General features: G+C 36.8%; 1 long non-coding RNA gene across 1 annotated transcript in view; it reads left to right on the top strand.

The window, feature by feature from the left end:
* LOC133609211 (uncharacterized) overlaps nt 1-12,400 on the top strand; it is a 47,383-nt gene that overhangs the window by 6,072 nt on the left and 28,911 nt on the right. Inside the window, exon 3 of the long non-coding RNA XR_009815674.2 lies at nt 73-166. This is a non-coding gene — a long non-coding RNA (uncharacterized lncRNA). The remainder of the gene's footprint in view (nt 1-72; nt 167-12,400) is intronic.

Here is a 12,400-nt window from a genome sequence, read left to right on the forward strand (position 1 = left end):
ACTATAAGCCGCAGATATATACTGGTACGAAAGATCAATGTTTATTTACGTACTTTAATTGTTTCCACACAGAGCATGGCAGTTAAACAACAGAAATCATCGTCATGGACCCACTAGCTGCGGAAGCTAGCTCTCCAATCAGCTAAACAGACTCAATAACTTCAAGGTGACGTTTTGGAGAATTTACGAAAATGAAACAATACAAAAGGAATGCCATTCTAAGTCAATAACACAGACACTTGTAAACCTGTTAGCGTATTCGCTAATGCTAACAACGCTAACTTGACTACATTACGACAGCACGTACAAATATACATGGAAACACTCCTACAGACATCACACGTGGTACAGTTTAGTAAGTATGAATTGTTTAGTTATATTGTAAAACTTGCCAACGTTGCTTGGAGTGATAAACGAATAATTATTTCGAGCAGAAACGTTATGGACAAACACTTCTGGTCCAAGGAACGAAACAGGAAGTACATTTCCAACCCGCAGCACCTGCAGTGAGCAAACTCGTCCAAAAGATGGCGCCAAGGCACAAACAATATCACACCTTTTCAGTGTCTCTGTCTGCGGTCTATGGAAACTATTTGTTGAATACAAAACATTATGGCCTTTAGCGAAGAAAAAGCCATTAATTAGCCGCGCCGTTTTATAAGCCGTTGGGTTCAAAGGGTAGGAAAAAAGTAGCGGCTAAAAGATGGGAAAATACGATACTTTAGAAATCCACTCTCTTCGCTAAATGCTGCATATTATTGTTACTTTACTTCAAAAAACTACTGTAGTGGTTTGTAGTACTCTATATTGTGTTGTTGTTTTTTTATACAATATTTAATATCTAAAACTTTGTTTTTCTGTTAAAAAGGCATGTTAGCTTGAAGGAAATACCAAAGATGTCTATGGTGTACAGTATTTTTACATTACCTCAAAAAACTATTGTACAGTACATTCATCTATTATATTGTTTTTATATGATATTTTCCGTTTAAAAGGCACGTTACATGTTAAAATGATGCTAAACAGATTTCAATTCATCTCAGTGGATGATGTCGATTTGAGATACAAGTGTTTTGAGGCACTGCCATATCCTGTTTTCACCAAAAATATGTCTAATTTTGGAATATATTCCCCAAATAACGACAGATATAGAAAGCCCTTACTAAGGGCTTTAATTTGACGTATGACTCAATGTGGTTTGTTGCAAGTTCATTTTTTACCTTGCAACAGGCGAACTTTGACTTGAAGACATTTTTTTTTTTAAACGACAACCCGCACCTAAAAATGTACCACCTAAACAATCGTTCGCTGCTTGACGTCAATCGGACTGAAAATGTATGAAAATCTTTTGGGTTTGCCGTATTTGACATTGTTAGGACGTAGCATTTTTAGTTCGCCTTAGTTTTGGCGGGTAAAAAGCTTTAATACCATTAAACCCAAATGGGAATACCAAAATATTTCGGTGGGGATTAGAGCGAGTGAGATAGCGATGAAGCTAGTTTTGCCGCCAAACGACAACATTAGTTTAGCTTTAGCGTCAGGCCAAAAGGGGGTCCAGTGGTCCCGGGGAGCCTCATTAAAGCAACGCTCTGAGTGGACATGTCTCCCAAGCCCAAGGCCGGAGTCAGCGGGATGGAACGAGCACCGTGTTAGCGCGGCGAGTCCATCCATTACTGTCTGCTGCTGCTCAATAGCGAGCGTCCTTGTAAAGCCTTTTAGCGGCCAAAGAAGATTTAACGTTTCAGCATGACGCTCTAACTTTGCAAGAATAGATCACATGTCTCTGACTGAAGCGAATGATCTATACATCGACGTCTCTCTCTTGCGTGAATCCCAAAATATGCTTGTGCGTCCACTGTGTTGCTGCAAAACAAGAGTGTACGATTTCATCAATTAAAAGTTGCCTTCCGCCGCACGGGTAAATGTAACCGCTCTCATTTGCACTTGAGTGTAATGACATGCAAATGAGGGGGAAAAAATGCTGTCAGGTGGAAGATTGATGGCGAGTACGTGACTGCAGTCAAGTGTTGAAATGTTTTTTGTTTTTTTTTAACACCCCAGCGTCTCTCCAAGAGAACAGGGGATACATATGTGTAATTATTGCATTTAGACATGAATAACTGAGTTTTAAAATTTTAAACATTGGTTTGTATTGTTTTTTAATTAATACAATTATATATTTTTTACATCCTTCAGTACCCCTAAGAGTAGATGTGAATAGCTTAGATTAATTGCATTTAAAGTAGATTTTAAATATTTGAACATGTTATTTTATATATATAACAGAATATATATAAATGTATTTTATGTAATAATATAAGAACATAGCCTTTATTTCCATTTTGTATTTCACAATGTTTGTTTATTTGGATTATCACTGGGTTGTTTTTCTAATGAACATATTTAAAAATAAATGTATTTTGTACTTCTTCACATCTGCAATATAATTCTTACACCCGATTATGATTAAGGTATAATAAGAGGCAATATTTTGTGTCTATTTTAGTTTGTTTTATTTATTATAATAGTATTTATTGAGTTTACTTTGTTTTCTAATGAAACAATTTAAAGCAACATTTTTTTTTTGTTTCTTATTTTATATTACTCTGATTAAGCGACATTATAGTTATCACACGTAATTGTATTTAAAATAGAACTACAAATAAATGTTTACATTTTTAGTTTTTTTTCCATTCAGTACATTTATTTTTAACTCTTTTAAAGCTAAGTATATTTTAAAATCTTGTTAAATAACTCTGGTTAGGTTACATTATAGTTATGACCTGTTGAAATAGAAATACAAGTAAATAGGTACTTTTTTCCTTTTTTTCATTCATGACATTACTTTTTAACTCTAAAAACTAGATATATTTTCTAAATTCTTTTACATTACTCTGATTATGTTTGATTATAGTTATGATACATTCTTATGTTCAAAACATAAAGACAAGTAAATAACATTACATTTTACGTTTCAATATTTTTTCATTCATTATCATTCATTTTCAAACTCTTTTTTTTCTGACTAATTTTGTTTATTTTACTTATTTTAATATTATATTAATTCAACTTGTTTTTGTCTTAATAGGTTTGAAGTTATATTGTTTTTATTCATGGGAAATAACCTTTTTTTTTTTTTTTAAACACCTAAATGTCCTTACATGAATACATCAATAAATCAAATTAAATATATCTAAAATATCCATCCATCCATTTTCTACCGCTTATTCCCTTTTGGGGTCGCGGGGGGCGCTGGAGCCTATCTCAGCTACAATATATTATTTAATTTAATATGTTTGTGTATTTTATTGTATTTATTATTATAATTTTTTTCAAATTTAATAAAACATTTTAAACATTTTCAAATACATGTAATTCAATGAGGACACTGTGGAGGACATGTTCATGGTCATCTTATGAAAATCAGAGGGAACCTTCATGTATGACAACAAGAGACCAATCTATAGAAGTCCATCTATTATTCATAACCTTTCCTTAGGTCAAACATACATATTTCAATGCGCTCTTCCTGATCCATCTTCATCTACCGTTCCTATACATTTTTAAATATTACAACGTCTACTTGTGTCTAGGGATGATGTTTGATAAGAAATTATCGAGTTCGAGCCTATTATCGAATCCTCTTATCGAACCGATTCCTTATCGATTCTCTTATTGAGTCCAGATAGGTTGTTGTGTATGGAAAAAAACACAATATTTGGTTTAACAAATCACTTCAGATTCTCTACTGCTCGCTACTATAGTATTACCATATCTGAGTTATTGTGCAGAAATGTGGGGAAATAACTACAAATGTGCGCTACATTCGTTAACCGTGTTACAAAAAAGATCAATTAGACTGATACATAATGTTGGATATAGAGAACACTTTATTTATTGAGTCAAAAATATTAAAGTTCGATGATTTGGTAAAATTGCAAACAGCTAAAATGATGTGGAAGTAAATGATGGAATGGATTAAGTAAAGAAGTTAAACATTGTACTGATATGATCAAGTTTAAAGGCCTACTGAAACCCACTACTACCGACCACGCAGTCTGATAGTTTATATATCAATGATGAAATCTTAACATTGCAACACATGCCAATTCGGCCGGGTTAGCTTACTAAAGTGCAATTTTAAATTCCGCGCAAAATATCCTGCTGAAAACGTCTCGGTATGACGATGTCAGCGCGTGACGTCACGGATTGTAGAGGACATTTTGGGACAGCATGGTGGCCAGCTATTAAGTCGCTTGTTTTCATCGCAAAATTCCACAGTATTCTGGACATCTGTGTTGGTGAATCTTTTGCAATTTGTTCAATGAACAATGGAGACAGCAAAGAAGAAAGCTGTAGGTGGGAAGCGGTGTATTGTGGCCGACTGCAGCAACACAAACACAGCCGGTGTTTCATTGTTTACATTCCCGGAAGATGACAGTCAAGCTTTACCATTGGCCTGTGGAGAACTGCTATCCCCGTTTAAATAAGAAAATCGCATTTCAGTAGGCCTTTAAGAGGTTGTTCAAATGAAAAGTGCTTACAAAGTACAAAGAAGAAGAATGATGAGAAATACTTTCAACCTTATTGAAAATAAGATATTCTTCATTTCAGTATATTAATAATGACTGAATTAATTAATTACATATTCCAAACTTTTGTATATACTAATTTACAGATGTTTTATTATAAAAAGGTCAGTAAATGATGTATATATTTGTAAACGCTATGAAGTGGGAAAGGGGTAGGATTAAATAAGCTTTACTTCTTCCTACTCCTGTAAAGTGAAATGATATGAAACTGTGATGTATTATGATGTGGTTGGATCATGTTTTGTTTAGTTATGTTCTGCTAATTTTGGACTTCCTTATTTGTTTTGTGCACTTCGGGGTTTGTTTTAGTCACCATGGTTCCTTATGATTTTCACCTGCCTTGTACGTGCACCTGTTGCTCATCAGAGACTCTATTTAAGCCTGCCTTTTCCTGTCACTCGTCGTGGCTTCATTGTTTACATTTGCAACAGTTACGTTGGCATTCTGGTTTTCGAGCTCATGATTCCTGTGCTAAAGTTACCTTAGCTTCTAGTATTACTGTGCTAAGTAAGTTTTTGCTTTAGCTTCTCGTGCGAACGGCACGCTTTCCTTTTGTTTCGTTCCTGTCTGTTGTAATGTGTATGATTTATGAGAAATAAATCATCTCCTACCTGCACGCTTTCGTCCGGAGCCGTCAGTTTTGCGTCCCGGGAGAACGAACGGCAGCACACTGCACCCCACCGTGACAAATGACTGAGCTACGTGACGTCATTTCTTGTGATGTCTCATGGGGCATTTCTTGTCGGGACGGGATTCGTTCCCAGGGATTCGAATAAAGAACCAGCTCTTTTTCTTTACTATAGTGGTCTCGATAACGGGTACCGGTTCTCAAAAAGGGATTCGAGTCCGAGGACTCGGTTCTTTTCTTATCGAACAACCGGCAAAATCGGTTTCGAGCATCATCCCTACTTGTGTCTAACCTTTGTATTTTGTTTTATGGTTGTGTCCATTTTGCTCCAGCAATTCAACTTGTTCACCACAGAGGGCGCCACTGATTCAAGTGACAGGAAACTAACTAAAAAAGCTGGAGTACGTCCTAAAAAAAAAAAAGCTAAAAATAGATTTCAAGAATGTCGCATCATTATCAAAATGCTAAAAATAGCTCGTCTTTAACATCCTGCTTCCTGTCATTTGTCATGAACAACAACAAACAACAATGGCTTCCGTTCATCTTCATCTTCAAACTCATCAGCAAAGGAACGTTCCGCGTCAAAAAACGTGATGTGGAACACCTGCGATCGTTAGCCTGCACCCCGAAGACAGACATGTCTAATCTGCAGAAGACATGAAAATGTTCAATAACTGCTTAATGGCTGCCACTTCAGGCCCGTTTAAGCACCCTGTAATTTTGGTATGGATTGTATTGTGTGAAGGCTCAGATGATAAAGTGCCATCATGGCGGATCATCAGATGGTTCATCACCCCCCCGGTTCACTTAATTACTTTGTGAGTATGAGAATCAATGTATTGATAAGCGCAACATACTAATTCAAACGGAGAGTTTTAATGAACATGCTGATACCACTATGAGTTAGCCTGAGAGGGCTTATTTTTCTTTGCTAGCTAATTTGTTAAATATAACTACGCATACAAATGATAAATATATACCGTATTTTTCGGACTATAAGTCGCAGTTTTTTCATAGTTTGGTCGGGGGTGCGTGCGACTTATACTCAGGAGCGACTTATGTGTGAAATTATTAACACATTACCGTAAATGATCAAATAATATTATTTAGCTCATTCACGTAAGAGACTAGACGTATAAGATTTCATCGGATTTAGCGATTATGAGTGACAGATTGTTTGGTAAACGTATAGCATGTTCTATATGTTATAGTTATTTGAATGACTCTTACCATAATATGTTACGTTAACATACCAGGCACGTTCTCAGTTGGTTATTTATGCCTCATATAACGTACACTTATTCAGCCTGTTGTTCACTATTCTTTATTTTAAATTGCCTTTCGAATGTCTATTCTTGGTGTTGGCTTTTATCAAATAAATTTCCCCAAAAAATGCGACTTATACTCCAGTGCGACTTATATATGTTTTTTTCCTTCTTTATTATGCATTTTCGGCCGGTGCGACTTATACTCTGGAGCGACTTATAGTCCGAAAAATACGGTAGTTGACTTTCAATGGAGCTATTCCAGAATGTTCCGGAATGCTAAAGAAACACAAATATGATGCTATTGTTTGCAACGGATCAGGCTAGCATTACTTTTGGATAGTATGTAATATACAATTATTAGATGTGTTTTTTTGGACGAGGTTTCCTATCAACAAAGATAAAAACAATGGTATTTTTTGATAACCATGCTTATGTAACTATGCTAATGCCTCTGTTAGCTAGTTAGCGAGCAGGACTACCTATACAAATGATAAATACATAGCTGACTTTCAATGAAACTATTCCAGAATGTTCCAGAATGCGTGGCTTGCTAGAAAAAATATGATGCTATGTAGTTTGCAACAAATACACGTTACCGAATAAGCCATCTTTACTTTTCGATAGTATTGAATATACAGTAATTAAAGGAGGTTTTGTGGTTTCAGCTCAGGTTTGTTGACAGAGATAGTAACAATGGCATTTTTTAATGAACATGCAATGCTAATGCCTTTCTGTTAGCTAGTTAGCTCGCAAGATTAAGCATAGAAATGTTAAAATTGCAGATAAAGGAATTGCATTTTTGTAGTCTTTGTTGAAGTGAATGGAACTATTAAATCCAGAATTGTAATAGTTATTTTTGGCTGCATGAACCAAGATGTAGGCCTGCTAATTAAATAAAAGATGTAAAAAAAAAAATAGCTAGCATTACTTTTGAATTTATTCACCTTACAAAAAAACTAAATTAAAGGAAAGACCAGTTGTTTAAATTGATTCAATTAAATTGCTAAATATATTTAAATTGACTAGCTATGTGTTACAATGAAAAGGAATCGCTCTGATCTTTGTTAGCTAGTTAGCTAGCAGCACAATACATACACATTTACAGTATAAATATAGTATTTAGTATTAGTAGTATTCCTCTACCCACATTTACATGTGGGTAGAGGAATTTATGAATATGTAGGTGTTTGATTTGCACAACGGAACTACTAACCCTTCTCCAAAATGCTAATGGTTGAGTCCTTGTACATTCCACAAACCAGCAAGTACTCTGTGAGCTAAAGTACAAAAAAAAAAAATTACAAATATAACGCTGTTTGCGATGAAAATGCGTTACTATTGACATTGTTTTTGAGTTGTTGCTGTGCTAGTTGTGTGTAAGGACGACAGGAGTTGTTTTGATCGTATGTTTACTTTCTTAGCTAGTTAGCTAAACCAATCACCCTGTTTCAGAGAGCTAATGTTGGAACTATTTTTGCGTCCACAAACTAGGACGTAACCTGCGAGTTAACATGCAAACAAAGAAACCCAAATATTCAATGAAAATGCGTTATCACAGACTATGATACCTTAATTTTGAATAGTATCAAATAAAATACAAGTTTCGGCATTGACAGACAAAATAATAATAGCATTTCCTGTGATGTGCATTACTAAATAAGGCAACCAATTGATACTCTGCTCGTTCCATCTCTACAACAACGATTCTTTTTGGTTCCAGTGGCTTTTTTCTTGGATTTTTTTTTTTTTTTTTTTTAAATAAAAGCCCTGCGAGGAGATTGGATCATGTTTTTTTTTTTTTTGTGGTGAGTCACATACTGCTTGTGTCTTGCAGATTAAAGAGAGATTTGGTAATTTGGACTCTAAGCGCTGTGAAATTACTCAAGGAAGCGATAACATGAGGATTTCTCCGCCTGAGCATGAGATAATATAACTTTGTGAAGTTTAAAATCACATTATGTGTGTGCAGTTTAATTTTTAAGCCTTTTTTAATGGGAAGAGAATGATTAAATGCTATAAATGTTGCCAGAAGAGACACAATTATTTTTTTGTAAAGTTGCTCTGCTTACAAGTGTACTCTAATTGCTTGTTTTGGTTTCTTTGCTATCTTCTTCGCTCGCAGGATTATGCATACAACAACTTGCTTTAGCTTCCATGAACCAGAAAATAGTTTTTACTCGCGACTAAACTACATTACTATTGGGTATAAAGTGAATATTATTTTGACACAGGAAGCAACACAGCCATGTTTTGATGAACACGCTAGCATTGTGTTATGCTAGCATCGTTGAATGGGCCCTCGCACCCCCATACAACTCGGGGTTCACGCGGGTCGGTGGGCAGGCATGACACATACGATCACATCATTCTCAATGCCCCGACCCACCATCAAAAAAATTCTGGAAGATTGGAGCATGTGGAATGAAGTTGCGACTGTTATAATTTTCCACCACAAGGGGGCGATACTGGTGTCGATATCAACGTCTAGTTTTGATCAGTTCCTGAACTTAAAGGGGAACATTATCACAATTTCAGAAGGGTTAAAACCATTAAAAATCAGTTCCCAGTGGCTTATTTTATTTTTCGAAGTTTTTTTTTTAATTTTACCCATCACGCAATATCCCTAAAAAAAGCTTCTAAGTGCCTGATTTTAATCATCGTTATATACACCCATCCATTTTCCTGTGACGTCACACAGTGATGCCAATACAAACAAACATGGCGGATAGAACAGCAAGGTATAGCGACATTAGCTCGGATTCAGACTTGGATTTCAGCGGCTTAAGCGATTCAACAGATTACGCATGTATTGAAACGGATGGTTGTAGTGTGGAGGCAGGTAGCGAAAACGAAATTGAAGAAGAAACTGAAGCTATTGAGCCATATCGGTTTGAACCGTATGCAAGCGAAACCGACAAAAACGACACGACAGCCAGCGACACGGGAGAAAGCGAGAACGAATTCGGCGATCGCCTTCTAACCAACGATTGGTATGTATTTGTTTGGCATTAAAGGAAACTAACAACTATGAACTAGGTTTACAGCATATGAAATACATTTGGCAACAACATGCACTTTGAGAGTGCAGACAGCCCATTTCAGGCGCGCTAAGAACATATATCTTTCCACGATTTCAGCACTCAGGTTAACCATACCTAAATAGACACAAAATACTGCATTACACAAGACTACCCGAATGTACTCGAATGATTGAAAGAAATAAATGTTTTTAAGCTATATTATTGGTAAACACAGTTTATGTATAATTACGTAAAACCGCGAGTCATGAATAAAGTTTTCGTCAATTAATATATTCTGTAGACATACCCTCATCCGCTCTCTTTTCCTGAAAGCTGATCTGTCCAGTTTTGGAGTTGATGTCAGCATCTGCTTTGAGTGTCGCAGGATATCCACACATTCTTGCCATCTCTGTCGTAGCATAGCTTTCGTCGGTAAAGTGTGCGGAACAAACGACTGACCATTTCGTCGGCTTTCCCCAGAGCCTCGTATTTTGAACAAATTTCGTCCAATTTCTTGCCACTTTCGCATCCTTGGGCCACTGGTGCAACTTGAATCCGTTCGTGTTGTTACACCCTCCGACAACACACCGACGAAAGTGAGAAAATGGCGGATTGCTTCCCGATGTGACGGCACAACGTGAGCGAATAATAGAAAGGCGTTTAATTCGCCACAATTCACCCATTTAGAGTTCGGAAATCGGTTAAAAAAATATATGGTCTTTTTTCTGCAACATCAAGGTATATATTGACGCTTACATAGGTCTGGTGATAATGTTCCCCTTTAAGGCCTCATATCATATTTTCATAATTTGAACCAATTATTCATCAAGATTTGACTTCGTGGAGCCGAGTTACAAAGTTTTGTGGCAAACCATCAGATCAAAGTTTGGTGCCACTTCACGCCTACATCTTATTGCGTAGGCAAAATCACTTACTTTGCAGTTTTTAACCCTCCACCAAGTTGATTTGATTTGATTTGAACCACGGCTCGTTTGGTCAAAGTCTCTAGGACGAGTTTGTTAAAGTACGATCCCTGTTTTTGGCCAAATAATGGCCGACAGAAACCAAGATGGCCGACTAGCCGGTTTGTTTTCAAATACAGGTTCTTGAGACTTGTGCGTACGGTATTTTTCGGACCATTGGACGCACCGGATTAAAAGGCACACTGCCGATGAGCGGGTCTATATAAGTCTATTTTCATACAAAAGGCGCACCGGATTGTAAGGTGCATTAAAGGGGTCATATTATGATTTTTTTCTAAATGTAAAACACTATCTTGTCATCTACATAACATGTAATGGTGGTTCTTTGGTGAAAGTGTTGCATAGATTATGTTTTACAGATCATCTTCGAGCCGCTTTCTGATAGTCGTTTCCGGATGCGCCGTTTTGTGGGCGGTCTTATTTACGTGGCTCACCTTTGGCAGCGTCTTCTCCCCGTCATCTTTGTTGTAGCGGTGTAGCGTGCAAGGTCGGGAGTGGAAGAAGTGTCAAAAGATGGAGCTAACTGTTTTAATGACATTCAGACTTCACTTAAATCCAGTGTTGGAAGATAAAGATATCCCAGTCACACGTGATAATGCCAAAAATCAAATAATTACAGAGAATGAGGCAGGACTGGGACCACAGATAGGTGCTTTGCACATGTAGTGAATTTGGCATCACAGAAGGGAATCTCAGTCAATAGGATGGAGCGCCTCTTTGGGAGGATCAGGAAGGTTTCTTACTTCCACCCGAGCACAACAGCTGCTCATGTGCTTAAGACAAAGCAAGAAATGCTAAAGCTGCCTGCTCATACATGATGTCCCAACGAGGTGGAACTCCACTTATGGTATGTTGGAGCAGCAGGCAGCTATATACTCTGCATTGACCCACAACACCCTGAAGACAAATGTCACCCTGTCTGATGATGATGTGAGAGTGGCAGATGAGGTCCTCCAGGTGCTTAAACCCCTCAAAAGTGTTCCATCTCTACTGAGCACTGAAACTTCACCATCTGTGTCAATGATCCTGCCACTGAAAACAAGGATTCTACAATCCATGGCTCCAAGTGTGGAAGACAGCAGCATCACTCCAGATGTCAGGCTTTATTTCACTACCTATGTTTCAAGGAAGATGATGTTTCTTCTTATGTTGCACTTAAACTTGTTTTTTATTAATGGTCATTGGTTCAAGTTTAAAGAAAGGAGGAATGCCTTTTTATGTTGCACTGTTTTTCATTAATTATGTTAAAAGGAAAATAAAAATGTATGTCAAGTTGATCAACAGATTGTATTATTCTCCAGTGCAATAACAGTACTGAAATGAAGGCAAAAAGGGCATTAATGGGAGCTTTAAAAAAAAAAGAAGAAAAAAAGAAGTAACTAAATAGTTACTTTTCACAGTAACGCATTACTTTTTGGTGTAAGTAACTGAGTTAGTAACTGAGTTACTTTTGAAATAAAGTAACTAGTAACTGTAACTAGTTACTGGTTTTCAGTAACTAACCCAACACTGCTTAAATCAATAACGGAGCAGCACCTTCTCATCCGTAGTTCAATAATGCAACATCAAAGCCGTGAAAAACCGTCCGACCGGAACCTTCTAATAACTAAAGTTCCGTGAGTGAAAAATGTAAACCCACTACCGTTTTTAGCGCTTTAATAGCTAGTCTACTGACAGATATAAGTAAGAACTTTACACTACTTTATATTAGAAATGGCAACAGTGGAAGATGAATGCCACATAAGAAGATAGAGAAAAAGAAGAAACTTATCCACTATGGTGTCGGCGCAGACTACAATGGCGGAGGCGCTCAAATTTTCAGGACTTATGCAGACCCCAAATACACGTCAGCAGGTACCAGAAGGTAAGAAAAGTTGGTTTTGCATAATATTGCGAAACAAAACACCAG

This window comes from Nerophis lumbriciformis, linkage group LG07 (assembly GCF_033978685.3).
Source record: "Nerophis lumbriciformis linkage group LG07, RoL_Nlum_v2.1, whole genome shotgun sequence".
In the NCBI taxonomy this organism is placed as follows: Eukaryota; Metazoa; Chordata; class Actinopteri; order Syngnathiformes; family Syngnathidae; genus Nerophis; species Nerophis lumbriciformis.